Here is a 12410-nt window from a genome sequence, read left to right on the forward strand (position 1 = left end):
AAAATAGTAGTAAAGTAACGTACTAAATTTCTTGTAAACTGCGTACTACTTCAAGAAAATTTACCACAAGGAATTTTCTTGAGCATTTCTTGAGCGTTTTTTATATGGAATTTTTACTTTCTTGTGATCTGCGTACCGCTCTTTAATAACAATCATATTTTCACTTTGTGAGGCTGCTTGTGCATATGTAATTTTTTTGTTTACATTTGTGTTGTTGTTTAGGCTGGTACCCGCCAAAACTTCATTTAACTTTTCACTATTATTTTCTAATGTTTGTGATAACTCAGACAGTATATCTTTTCTCATTTGAGTAATTTTAATTTCTACATTAAGGAATCGAGTGGAAAATTAGAGACCAATCGCGAAGCTTTCAGTAATCCCGAAACTCTTAGACAAACTGGTTAATAATTAATAAGGTCAACATGCACAAACCTTGCGGTCTTTACTAACTTTACATTGGATGCAATAGAGAACGGCTCGCAAGTCGATGTTCTATACACGGACCTCACAAAAGCTTTCGACAGTTTAGACCACGGGCTACTTATCCGGAAATTTGGGTCCCTGGGAATCCACTCTAACGCCCTATCTTGGCTGGAATCCTCAAAATGTCAAGGACAGAGAAGTGTTCGCAAAGGTCAACAAGTAAGGAAGGTTAAGTTCGGATGTAACCGAACATTACATACTCAGTTGAGAGCTATGGTGACAACATAAGGGAAAATAACCATGTAGGAAAATGAACCGAGGGAAACCTTGGAATGTGTTTGTATGACATGTGTATCAAATGAAAGGCATTAAAGAGTATTTTATGAGGGAGTGGGCCATAGTTCTATAGGTGGACGCCATTTAGGGATATAGCGATAAAGGTGGATCAGGGTTGACTCTAGAATGCGTTTGTACGATATTTGTATCAAATGAAAGGTATTAATGAGTATTTTAAAAGGGCGTGGACCTAAGTTCTATAGATGGACGCCTTTTCGAGATATCGCTGTAAAGATGGACCAGGGGTGACTCTAGAATGCGTTTGTACGATATGGGTATCAAATGAAAGGTGTTAATGAGCATTTTAAAAGGGAGTAATCCTTAGTTCCATAGGTGGACGCCGTTTCGAGATATCGCCATAAAGGTGGACCAGGGGTGACCCTAGCATTTGTTTGCACAATATGGGCATCAAACGAAAGGTGTTAATGAGTATTTTAAAAGGGAGTGGGCCTTAGTTCTATAGGTGGACGCCGTTTCGAGATATCGCCATAATGGTGGGCCAGGGGTGACTCTAGAATTCGTTTGTGCAATATGGGTATCAAACGAAAGGAGTTAATTAGTATTTTAAGAGGAAGTGGGCCTTAGTTCTATAGGTGGACGCATTTTCGAGGTATCGCAATAAAGGTGGACCAGGGGTGACTATAGACTTTGTTTGTATGATATGGGTATCAAATGAAAGGTGTTAATGAGTATTTTTAAAAGGGAGTGGGCCTTCGTTTTATAGATGTTCGCCTTTTCGAGATATCGCCATAAAGGTGGGCTAGGGGTGACTCTAGAATTCGTTTGTGCAATATGGGTATCAAACGAAAGGAGTTAATGAGTATTTTAAGAGGGAGTGGGCCTTAGTTCTATAGGTGGACGCCTTTTCGAGATATCGCCATAAAGATGAACCAGGTGTGACTCTAGAATGCGTTTGTACGATATGGGTATCAAATGAAAGGTGTTAATGAGTATTTTAAAAGGGAGTAATCCTAAGTTCCGTAGGTGGACGCCGTTTCGAGATATCGCCATAAAGGTGGGCCAGGGGTGACTCTAGAATTCGTTTGTGCAATATGGGTATCAAACGAAAGGAGTTAATGAGTATTTTAAGAGGGAGTGGGCCTTTCTGGACCAGGGGTGACTCTAGATTTTGTTTGTACGATATGGGTATCAAATGAAAGGTGTTAATGAGTATTTTTAAAAGGGAGTGGGCCTTCGTTCTATAGGTGTTCGCCTTTTCGAAATATCGCCATAAAGGTGGACCAGGGGTGTCTCTAGAATGAGTTTGTACGATATGGGTATCAAATTAAAGGTATTAATGAGAGTTTTAAAAGGGAGTGGTGGTAGTTGTATATGTGAAGGCGTTTTCCAGATATCGACCAAAATGTGGACCAGGGTGACCCAGAACATCATCTGTTGGATACCGCTAATTTATTTATATATGTAATACCAGCCAAGATTTTAAGGGTTTTTTATTTCGCCCTGCAGAACTTTTCATTTTCTTCTACTTAATATGGTAGGTGTCACAACCATTTTGTAAAGTTTTTTCTAAAGTTATATTTCGCGTCAATAAAACAATCCAATTACCTTACCATATTTCATCCCTTTTTTCGTATTTGGTATAGAATTATGGTATTTTTTTTTCATTTTTCGTAATTTTCGATATCGAAAAAGTGGGCGTGGTCATAGTCGGATTTCGTTCATTTTTCATACCAAGATAAAGTGAGTTCAGATAAGTACGTGAACTGAGTTTAGTAAAGATATATCGATAAAAACTGGGCGTGACATCAACCGATTTCGCCCATTTTCACAAAAAACAGTTAGCGCCATAAAATCTATGCCCCTACCAAATTTCAAAAGGATTGGTTAATTTTTGTTCGACTTATGGCGTTAAAAGTATCCTAGACAAATTAAATGAAAAAGGGCGGAGCCACGCCCATTTTTAAATTGTCTTTTATTTTTGTATTTTGTTGCACCATATCATTTTTGTTAAAATTTGACTTTAAAAAATTTTTCTTTTAAAAAGAGGGCGTGGTCGTTCTCCTATTTTACTAATTTTTATTAAGCATACACATAGTAATAAGAGTAACGTTCCTACCAAATTTCATCATGATATCTTCAACGACTGCCAAATTACAGCTTGCAAAAGTTTTAAATTACCTTCTTTTAAAAGTGGGCGGTGCCACGCCCATTGTCCAAAATTTTACTAATTTTCTATTTTGCGTCATAAGTTCAACTCATCTACCAAGTTCGTCGCTTTATCGGTCTTTTGTAATGAATTATCGCACTTTTTCGGTTTTTCGAAATTTTCGATATCGAAAAAGTGGGCGTGGTTATAGTCCGATATCGTTCATTTTAAATAGCGATCTGAGATGAGTGCTCAGGAACCTACATACCAAATTTCATCAAGATACCTCAAAATTTACTCAAGTTATCGTGTTAACGGACGGACGGACATGGCTCAATCAAATTTTTTTTCGATCCTGATTATTTTGATATATGGAAGTCTATATCTATCTCGATTCCTTTATATATGTACAACCAACCGTTATCCAATCAAACTTAATATACTCTGTGAGCTCTGCTCAACTGAGTATAAAAACAGCCTGTCGCAGGTAATTTTAGCGAGCTCTGGTGTGCCCCAAGGCACCTATTTAGGCCCATTACTTTTCATGATATTCATCAATGATGTTGTAGACGTCTCAAAATATGGCAAATGCTTGCTTTACGCCGACGATCTCAAGCTCTATCACCCTATTAGACGCCTTGAAGATTGCTTAAATCATTTATTCGCTCACACTGTGGTGTAACTCTAATGGATTGTTAATGAATTTTGAAAAATGTAGCGTCGTAAAATTCTCGCGCTCATTTCGTCCAATAGTCTTCAATTATTTATACGATATAGATACTAGCTTCCAGCGGGTAAGCGCTATTAAAGACTTGGGAGTTTATCTTGACACCAAATTAACATTCGACCATCACAGGTAATATATAAACTCCGCAGCCAATACTAAACTTGGTTTCATAAAAGAAACTCAAGGGAATTTCACGACCCGTTGACTCTCAAAAGCATTTTCTCTAGCCTTTGACGACACCCTATCGAATATGCAAGCTTTATTTGGGATCCGGGAGCTATCGCACATTCCGTCCGAATAGAGAGAGTTCAGAAAAACTTCACCTGGTACGCGCTTCGTCGAATGTACTTATCACTTACTCTTTGCCCTCATATAGCCTTCGTTGTAGAATCTTAAATTTAGAGAGCCTTTCTAGTTGGAGGAAAATACAAGGCGTCACCTTTATCAACGACATCATAAATAACAAGATAGATTCGCCTGAATTATTATCGCCTGTGCATTTTAACGCTCCTGCTAGACTTCTCAGAGGTATGCCTGTATTTCACATTAGGTTTCGATTAGTTTATGTCGCTATTTAATGTTTTATATTCACAAGTCGATACCGAAATGTCCAGATACTCATTCAAAAACTATTTAAAAAGCTACTTTTTGAATTAACTATGTACCAATTATAATATTTATTTTATACGTTTATACTTCTGCAATCTGTAAGAACTAAGCCCAGTAGGTTGAATATATTTAAATAAATAAATAAATTGTAAGGTGGAGCCTACGCCTCTAACAGCAACTTCTCTACGGTCCACTCCTGTTGAAACTGCTAGCTGCTAGTTTCCTTGAAAAAATTAAATAACAAGTGTATAAGTGAGGGCTAGAGCACCAGCATCCCAGCAGGAAATAAAATTAAAACTACAACATGCAGATGGTTGATTTTTATTCAAAAATGGTTTGAAATATTTCGCAATCCCTTTACACCTCAAGTTGTATTCGATTCGAAGAGTAACCGATATTTTCACGTGTAAATGCACATGAAACTTGGTTTTTTAAACAGGCCTAGCACGGCAAATAACGCAAAAGTAGTGGCGACCACTCGCTTAAAAAATCAAATCTCCGAAACTAATACGGGCGCTGTAACCAGAGAAGTACAAAATGTTTAAAAAATATGTGGCTGTTTAAAAAAAAAACATAAAGATAATTTTTTTTTTACTATTTCGCTTTGTTACTTTAAACATTCTATAGTAATTTTTTACAGATAAGAGATATAACTTTTAAAATTTTTTTGGCTCAAAAAAGAAGTGCAAAACGAAGTTGTTACAACTTTTGTTAAAATAATCAACAAAAAAACTCACATTGATTTGAGATGTTATTACCCAAAACATATCCAAATGTGTAAAAAGCCGAGCCTAAACATGGAAGTTAATAATGGTGAGGCCGTTTTACCAGTTGCGTTTCCCCATCATAATATTTCTCAGAGGGGATTTTAATATTTGTGTGCCAGCCATGCGCAGTGTTTACCCCATTGTGAATGATAACTAAGTGTGATATCTTATCTGTCAAATGCCTGACAGGATGTTCAATATGGCTACTTTTTAGCGTTTTGACAGGGTGTTCAATATGGCGGCGCCTATCTTCAGCGGGTGATAGAAAGAGATACAGAATGAGACAGCGATAGTCAAATACAAATCAGGTGATCCAATCACTTTGAAATTTTGACGTCTATGCAGAAGATATCACACTTAGCTATCATTCACAATGGTTTACCCGTTGCTGTCCCGCCAACGACTGAACGATTGGCGATCCACAATGAAGTTTCTCTTCTAGCTGCGTTCAACGCAATCTTATGCATTCTAGTAACATCGCCACAAGCCATATTGGGAGTTGACTTCTTAGTTGACCATGGCATCAGGATCGATCGGGATTATGAGAGATAAGAGTAGGGATGTATCACTTAACTTCAGCTTTGAGAAGATGCTCAGCAATAGTCGAGTGCTGCAGAGTCGACAAAAACCACAAAAGTCAAAGGCAGTTGACCGGGCAAAAATTTGTGGAATGAACGGGACAAACAAATCAAAACCGAATATTATCATCTGTATTTAATTAGCGAGACTTGTCCATATTGCTTTATACAATTGTTTTGTTATTGGTATTAGAGAAAAATTGCAAAATTTACAAAACAAATGTATAAAGCAATATGAGCAAGTCTCGCTAATTAAATACAGATGATAATATTGCTACAATAGTTAACAGCGGAAGTTCTGCTAATAAAAGCAAAACTGGAAAAATCCATTGTTACTAAGCGGTTAAGCGCGCCTAAAACATTCCACACAATTAGGATAAAATAGCATACAGAATTAGTATGTACCTAAAATGGTGAATAAAAGGAATAGCAACAAAAAAAGGCAACACTTAGAGACCAATTGCAAAGAGAGCAGCGGGGCATTCATATGGCTGAGTGGTTAAAAGCATCTGCCTTTACACTAGTATGAATGAGATTCGAGATCAATACTCAGCTCCCGAGAAGCTAGCTTATGAAGAACTGAAATTCAGAAACATGTCCTAGTAACCATCGCCGTTTGTAAACTTTGCAATTTTTCTCTAATATCAATAACAAAACCGAATATACCTGCGGCGAAAACATTTGCATTGACAAACCCAATCTAATATAACCAGAAGAAGGAAAGGACATCCCAAAAAGAATTTAAGAGTAGTTTAAAGCCAGAATGACCTACTGTTTTGAAACGTCAAATCGATACTATTGGTACAAAGCCAATATGTCAAGCTCTTCGAAGTAGTCCATTGGCCAAACAACAGAGTGTGTGGTAATGGTCAAGGATCATGAGAAGTAAAATGAAGGACAGGTACGACAAGGAAAACGATTCGGAAGGTTTCCTAGAGGGAGATTTGGTACTGTTAACAACCCTAGCCAGCGGAAAGGTGTTTTATCAAGATTTAAGTGTAGCTGGAAAGGCCCATACAAAATAAAGAGGATCAGCGATGTCATCTAAATAGAAGAAAAATGTTTCATTTGGAGAGGCTAGCAGAATTTGAATCGAGAGTTTTGTCTGATCGGGACGATCAGATTAAGTAGAGGGTAGTGTGGCAAATATTAGCATTTCCATACATCACTATGCTGATAGAAAATAAATGCACAATAATAACGAAGGAAGTTTCCACACATATGTACATGTAAACATGAAAGCAAATTGCCACCCATACATGTAAACAGCGAAGATAATAGCGAAGAGATCATTTCATACACATGTAGTCAACAGCTAAGAGCGAATAAGAAATAGAAACAATTACACATCATGTAATCATCACCTAAGAGCAGAAGAAGTTTTTACTCACACATATACACGCATGTAACAAGAAGACTAACGTGAATATCAGATGCAGATATGGTATGGCAGACAGGTCCAGACCCTTGAAGAAATATGCGAACGAGGCAAAAGAGAGTGTAAAAGTAGCGCAAGATGTGGAATAATCAATCAGTTTGGTTTTAACACGCTTTAAGTCAAGTAAACGAGTATTGTAATTGTAAAGAACTACTACCACAGTAGAGTTGTAAATAAAGAACAGTTTGCTTTAATGAATATTTGTGTTATTTATTCGATAGTTCAGCGATCCCAACTGTTGCAGAAGTTGCCGGAAAATCGAGGATATCCTTAAATTCGTTACAATGGTAACTTTGTTAGTCTAAGTTGTAGGACCTGCACATGATCTTCGACACTCTGCAGCCCCGTGCTTGATTCTACACCTTTCTTGCTTGGCCTATCATGTGCAGGTACAGCGCATTGCTTTTATCTCGCTCAATCTTAAAGTTTATCAGCTTTTTTTGCCTATCTGTTCCCATATGTCCAGGGACCCAATAAAGACGTACCTACATACGCTTCTTCCCGTCCCGATCCTTTCCAGGGATTTTTACTTTTCAACACAATTTTATGTATTTTTCTTTGAGAAGCAATTTTCCTCCAGTTTTTCTACTGCTTTGATCACGGCTACTGCTTCCGCCTAGAAAACACTACACTACTACTCCGCCACGTTAAGATTCTACGACCACTTACTGTCTACAATGATTTCCATGTTTCCCCCGTAGGTTCTCCCAACATAGCTTAGACCTAATCCAATTTGGAACCTTATACCTCCTAGCATTATTCCCCCCGGTGAATATGATTTTTTTAAATCTCTCAATAAATTTTGTACTGAAATTTACGAATAAACTTGAAACCAACTTAACTAATACAAAATAAAATAATTTAAAGAAACCTTAAGTTAAAGTGTTTTGTTGAAAACAATACTTACAATAAGTAATAATAATAAAAGCTAGAAAATAATTAGGTAGGTCCTAGGTACTAGTCATCACACTCCTCATCGATCTAGTGCGTTGATAAGACAATTAAATAAAAGCGTTGGACGCGCTAAATTTCTATTGATAGTCATAAGTAAGATCAACTGAACCTTAATCAGATTGTGCTACGCCTCACATTTTTAGAAACTTACGCGCCCAACGCTTTTATTTAATTGTCTGATCAACGCTCTAGATTGATGAGGAGTCTGATGACAATTACCTAGGACCTACCTAATTATTTTCTAGCTTTTAGTATTATTATTACTTAATGTAAGTATTGTTTTCTTCAAAACCGTTTAACTTAAAAAAATTTTTTAATTATTTTATTTTCAAGTTTTTAGTCTTTATTTAATTGCTTATTATTTCTCATTCCATTTAGTTCATTTAGTGACTCATTATTACAAGGACTCTTTCCTGACAATTTGTTGCAATCTTATTCCTCAACACATAGCCTTTCCAAAGACTTTTTCGTGTCACTTCCACCGGACTATATGTAATATTTGTTCCAAACATAAGCCATAAAGCGATTTCTATTTCTGCATGTAATATGTGCTCCTAATATGAGCTAATCGGACCACAAATAAATTTTTTGAAATGTTTCGATCCATGTGCCACCCATCGGAGTTTTTTTCTTCTCATTATTGCATTGTCATCGGGTTCTGAGCTATATTACAAGTTTCAAGCTTGTAGCTTATCGGGAAGTTACTTAAATATCAAATTCAAAATTCTCTTCGCTACACTGAGTCAAGCTAAATAAAACCGTTTAATAAGTAATAATATGTATGCATATACATTGCCAAGGCGAATTCAGTACCAGGTGTTGTTATCCGAACAGCTGATTGCTTTTTCTTGATTATTTTCCATACAACGCCTTGTACTACAAAGTGTCAGTTAATCGGATCAATGAAAATTTTCTTTTGACTTGACATTCTTCTGCACGACGAATTGGTTGAATTCGCTTTGCCACCACCTGGTATGGATTCACCTTGGACATTTCTTTAAAAATATCAGACTTACACCAAAAAACTCAATTTCAGGCAATCTTCGTAGGCGGAATAAATGTGATATTTATGTAAAAAAATCGCCTTAGGATTTGCAGGACTATACATTTATTGCAGCGCTATTTCAAATTTGCTCTAGAACAATGCTAATTTTGTGTTTTTCAAAGAGCCACAGTATTAGATAATATAATAAATAATAAGACTTAATAAAGCTGTCCTCCGTAGAAATTCATACCAAAACTTTTGTATAAAATTTAACAGCTTTTTTTTAGTCAAACGAAAATTATGAAGACCGTCTTCTCCTTTGCTCAATGCCGTAAATTACACTACAATAATTTTCAAACAATGTGCATATAATTAAAAACTCTACGTTAAGTATGGACAAAGCGTTTGATGCCACGTGAAATGTAGAAGACAAAGTTCTCAACAGCGGTTGATTAAAACTTCAAAGGAATAAAGTGTGAAACTTTTAATTAAACATTAATGTGATAGGAATAAAATGATGGCTAAAACACACGCTCTAGTCAAATGAGACAACAAGTTTCATTTTTAATAAATATATAGAAAAGTAATCTGTGCAATCTATTAACCGCATCTTCATACGTATCCCAGGTGCACGTATTTATAGATCAATATATACAAGATATTCTCTGGCATATTTGTGTATGTTCTTGTTGTTGTGGATCAATAATTATTAAAATCTATATATATAAAAAGAAGTGTACATTTTGATTGCCACTCCATAACTCGAGAACGGATAGAAAGATTGCCATGAAATTTTTAGGAAAGATACAGGAAGGAGAGATGATGGTTAGTTGATTTTGAAATCCCAAATCGGTTAAGCCATTCTTGAGTTATGATTTTTTTTAGAAAAAATTCAAATATGTATACAAATAAGTATACAAAGGAAAGCGGATGAACCGATTTGGCTGAAAATTGGTGGAGAGGTAGCTCAGAACCAGGGAACGGACATGGGATACTTTTTATCCCGTTCTGGCTAGGGTCTTGAAATCAAAACGTGGACCTGGGATATGTTTGTAGAGTATGGGTGTCAAATGGAAGCTGTTTATGAGTACTTTGATACTGGGTATTTTTCGTACCCCTGGGTGACTAGGGTTCTCGAGATGTAGGCCAAAACGTGGACCGGGCACCCCTAGAATGTGTTTATACAATATTGATATCAAATGAAATCTGTTGATGAGTGCTTTAGTACAGGGTAGTTTTCATACCTATTAGTGACTAGGATCTCGAGATATAGGCCAAAACGTGGGCCCGGGTACCCCTAGAATGTGTTTATACAATATGGATATCAAATGAAAGCTGTTGATGAGTGCTTTAGTACAGGATAGTTTTCATACCTATTGGTGACTAGGGTCTCGAGATATAGGCAGAAACGTGGATAAGGGTAATACTAGGATGTGTTTTTAAATTATGGATATCAAATTGAAGCTGTTGATGTGTGCTTTAGTACAGAGTAAGTTTTACGCCGCTCGGTGACTAGGGTCTCGAGATATAGGCCAAAACGTGGACCCGGATACACCTAAAATGTGTTTTTACATTATGGGTATCAAATTGAAGCTGTTGATGTGTGCTTTAGTACAGAGTAAGTTTTACACCGCTGGGTGACTAGGGTCTCGAAACATAGGCCAAAACATGGGCCCGGATACCCCTAGAATGTGTGTATTATGGATATCAAATGAAAGCTGTTGTTGAGAGCTTTAAAGTAATTTTCATTGTGATATTCGATTTAGTCGCATCAACCTGGCAAAACTGATAAATATGCATGCGAAGCCGAAATAAAGACATGAATTAATAATACCCACATAACTATTTACATACGTCCTATGCGATTTGCCTGAAATTTGTTATATAAATTTGCCTATATTAGTATTTACGATGCTTTTTTCCGGGAAGTAGACCAGAGACGGACTGGGACTGTGATTAGCACTAGGACTGGGACTGAGCCTGAGACTGAGACTCGGAGTGGGACTGGGACTGAGACTCGGAATGCGACTGGAACAAAATACATACCACAAAGAATGAGAAAAACTTGAGAGAAGAGAAAAGATAGAAGGAAAATACTGAGAAAGAGATAGAATGAGACGAAGATGGTGATAGATGAAGCGAAAAATACGGAGGGAGGAGTGAATACAAAGATTAGGAAAAAGTGTAGAGGGGCGAGGGCAGAGTTAGACGGAAAAAGCTTACTAAAATGTATGCAGATAGACCAAAAATTTAAGGCAGAACAACGTTTGCCGGTTCTGCTAGTATGTTTATAAATAACTGCAATAGAAAGTGTGAAAATTAAAAAAAGTTAAAGTTAATAGGTTGCGTTTTTAATAGGGCCAAACAAATATTCGAATAATTCGATTAATGGAATATTCTATTATTTGATTTTGGATTTTTGTACGCTTACTAAATGCTTGGTCGGTTTCCTCGAAAGCGGTGCCGCTATATAGCGGCCGCTACACACCGGTAGAGTATGTTGTCCAACAATTTGCAGTGTAAAAGTAATTATATGGAAACTAAGAACACGGTGAAGTTCGCCGTAATGTAACATAGCGACAGGGCATAAGCTATTACGGCCGTCACGACGGTAGAAACTCGTACATCACCGTTTTTTGCCACCGCTATTTTCAAAGCGGTGAACATTTTGTCAAATCATTGAAATTATTTATAACTAGTACGGAAGGCTAAGTTCGGGTGTAACCGAACATAACATACTCAGTTGAGAGCTATGGAGACAAAATAAGGGAAAATCACCTCGTAGTAAAATGAACCTAGGGTAACCCTGGAATGTGTTTGTATGACATGTGTATCAAATGGGAGGTATTAAAGAGTATTTTAAGAGGGAGTGGGCAATAGTTCTATAGATGGACGCCATTTAGGGACCAGGGGTGACTCTAGAATTTGTTTGTACGATATGGGTATGAAATGAAAGTTGTTAATGAGTATTTTAAAAGGGAGTGGGCTTAGTTCTATGGGTGGACGCCTTTTCGAGATATCGCCATAAGTGTAGACCAGGGGTGACTCTAGAATTTGTTTATACGAAATGGGTATCAAATGAAAGGTGTTAATGAGTATTTTAAAAGGGAGTGGGCTTAGTTCTATGGGTGGATGCCTTTTCGAGATATCACCATAAAGGTGGACCAGGGGTGACTCTAGAATTTGTTTGTACGATATGGGTATCAAACGAAAGGTGTTAATAAGTATTTTGAAAAGGAATGGGCCTTAGTTCTATGGGTGGAAGCCTTTTCGGGATATCGCCATAAACGTGGACCAGGGATGACTCTAGAATTCGTTTGTACAATATGGGTATCAAATGAAAGGTGTTAATGAGTATTTTAAAAGGGTGTGGGCCCTAGTTCTATAGGTGGACGCCTTTTCGAGATATTGCCATAAAGGTGAACCAGGGGTGACTCTATAATGCTTTTGTACAATATGGGTATCACACGAAAGGTGTTAATAAGT

This window comes from Eurosta solidaginis, chromosome 5, assembly GCF_040869045.1.
Source record: "Eurosta solidaginis isolate ZX-2024a chromosome 5, ASM4086904v1, whole genome shotgun sequence".
NCBI lineage: Eukaryota > Metazoa > Arthropoda > Insecta > Diptera > Tephritidae > Eurosta > Eurosta solidaginis.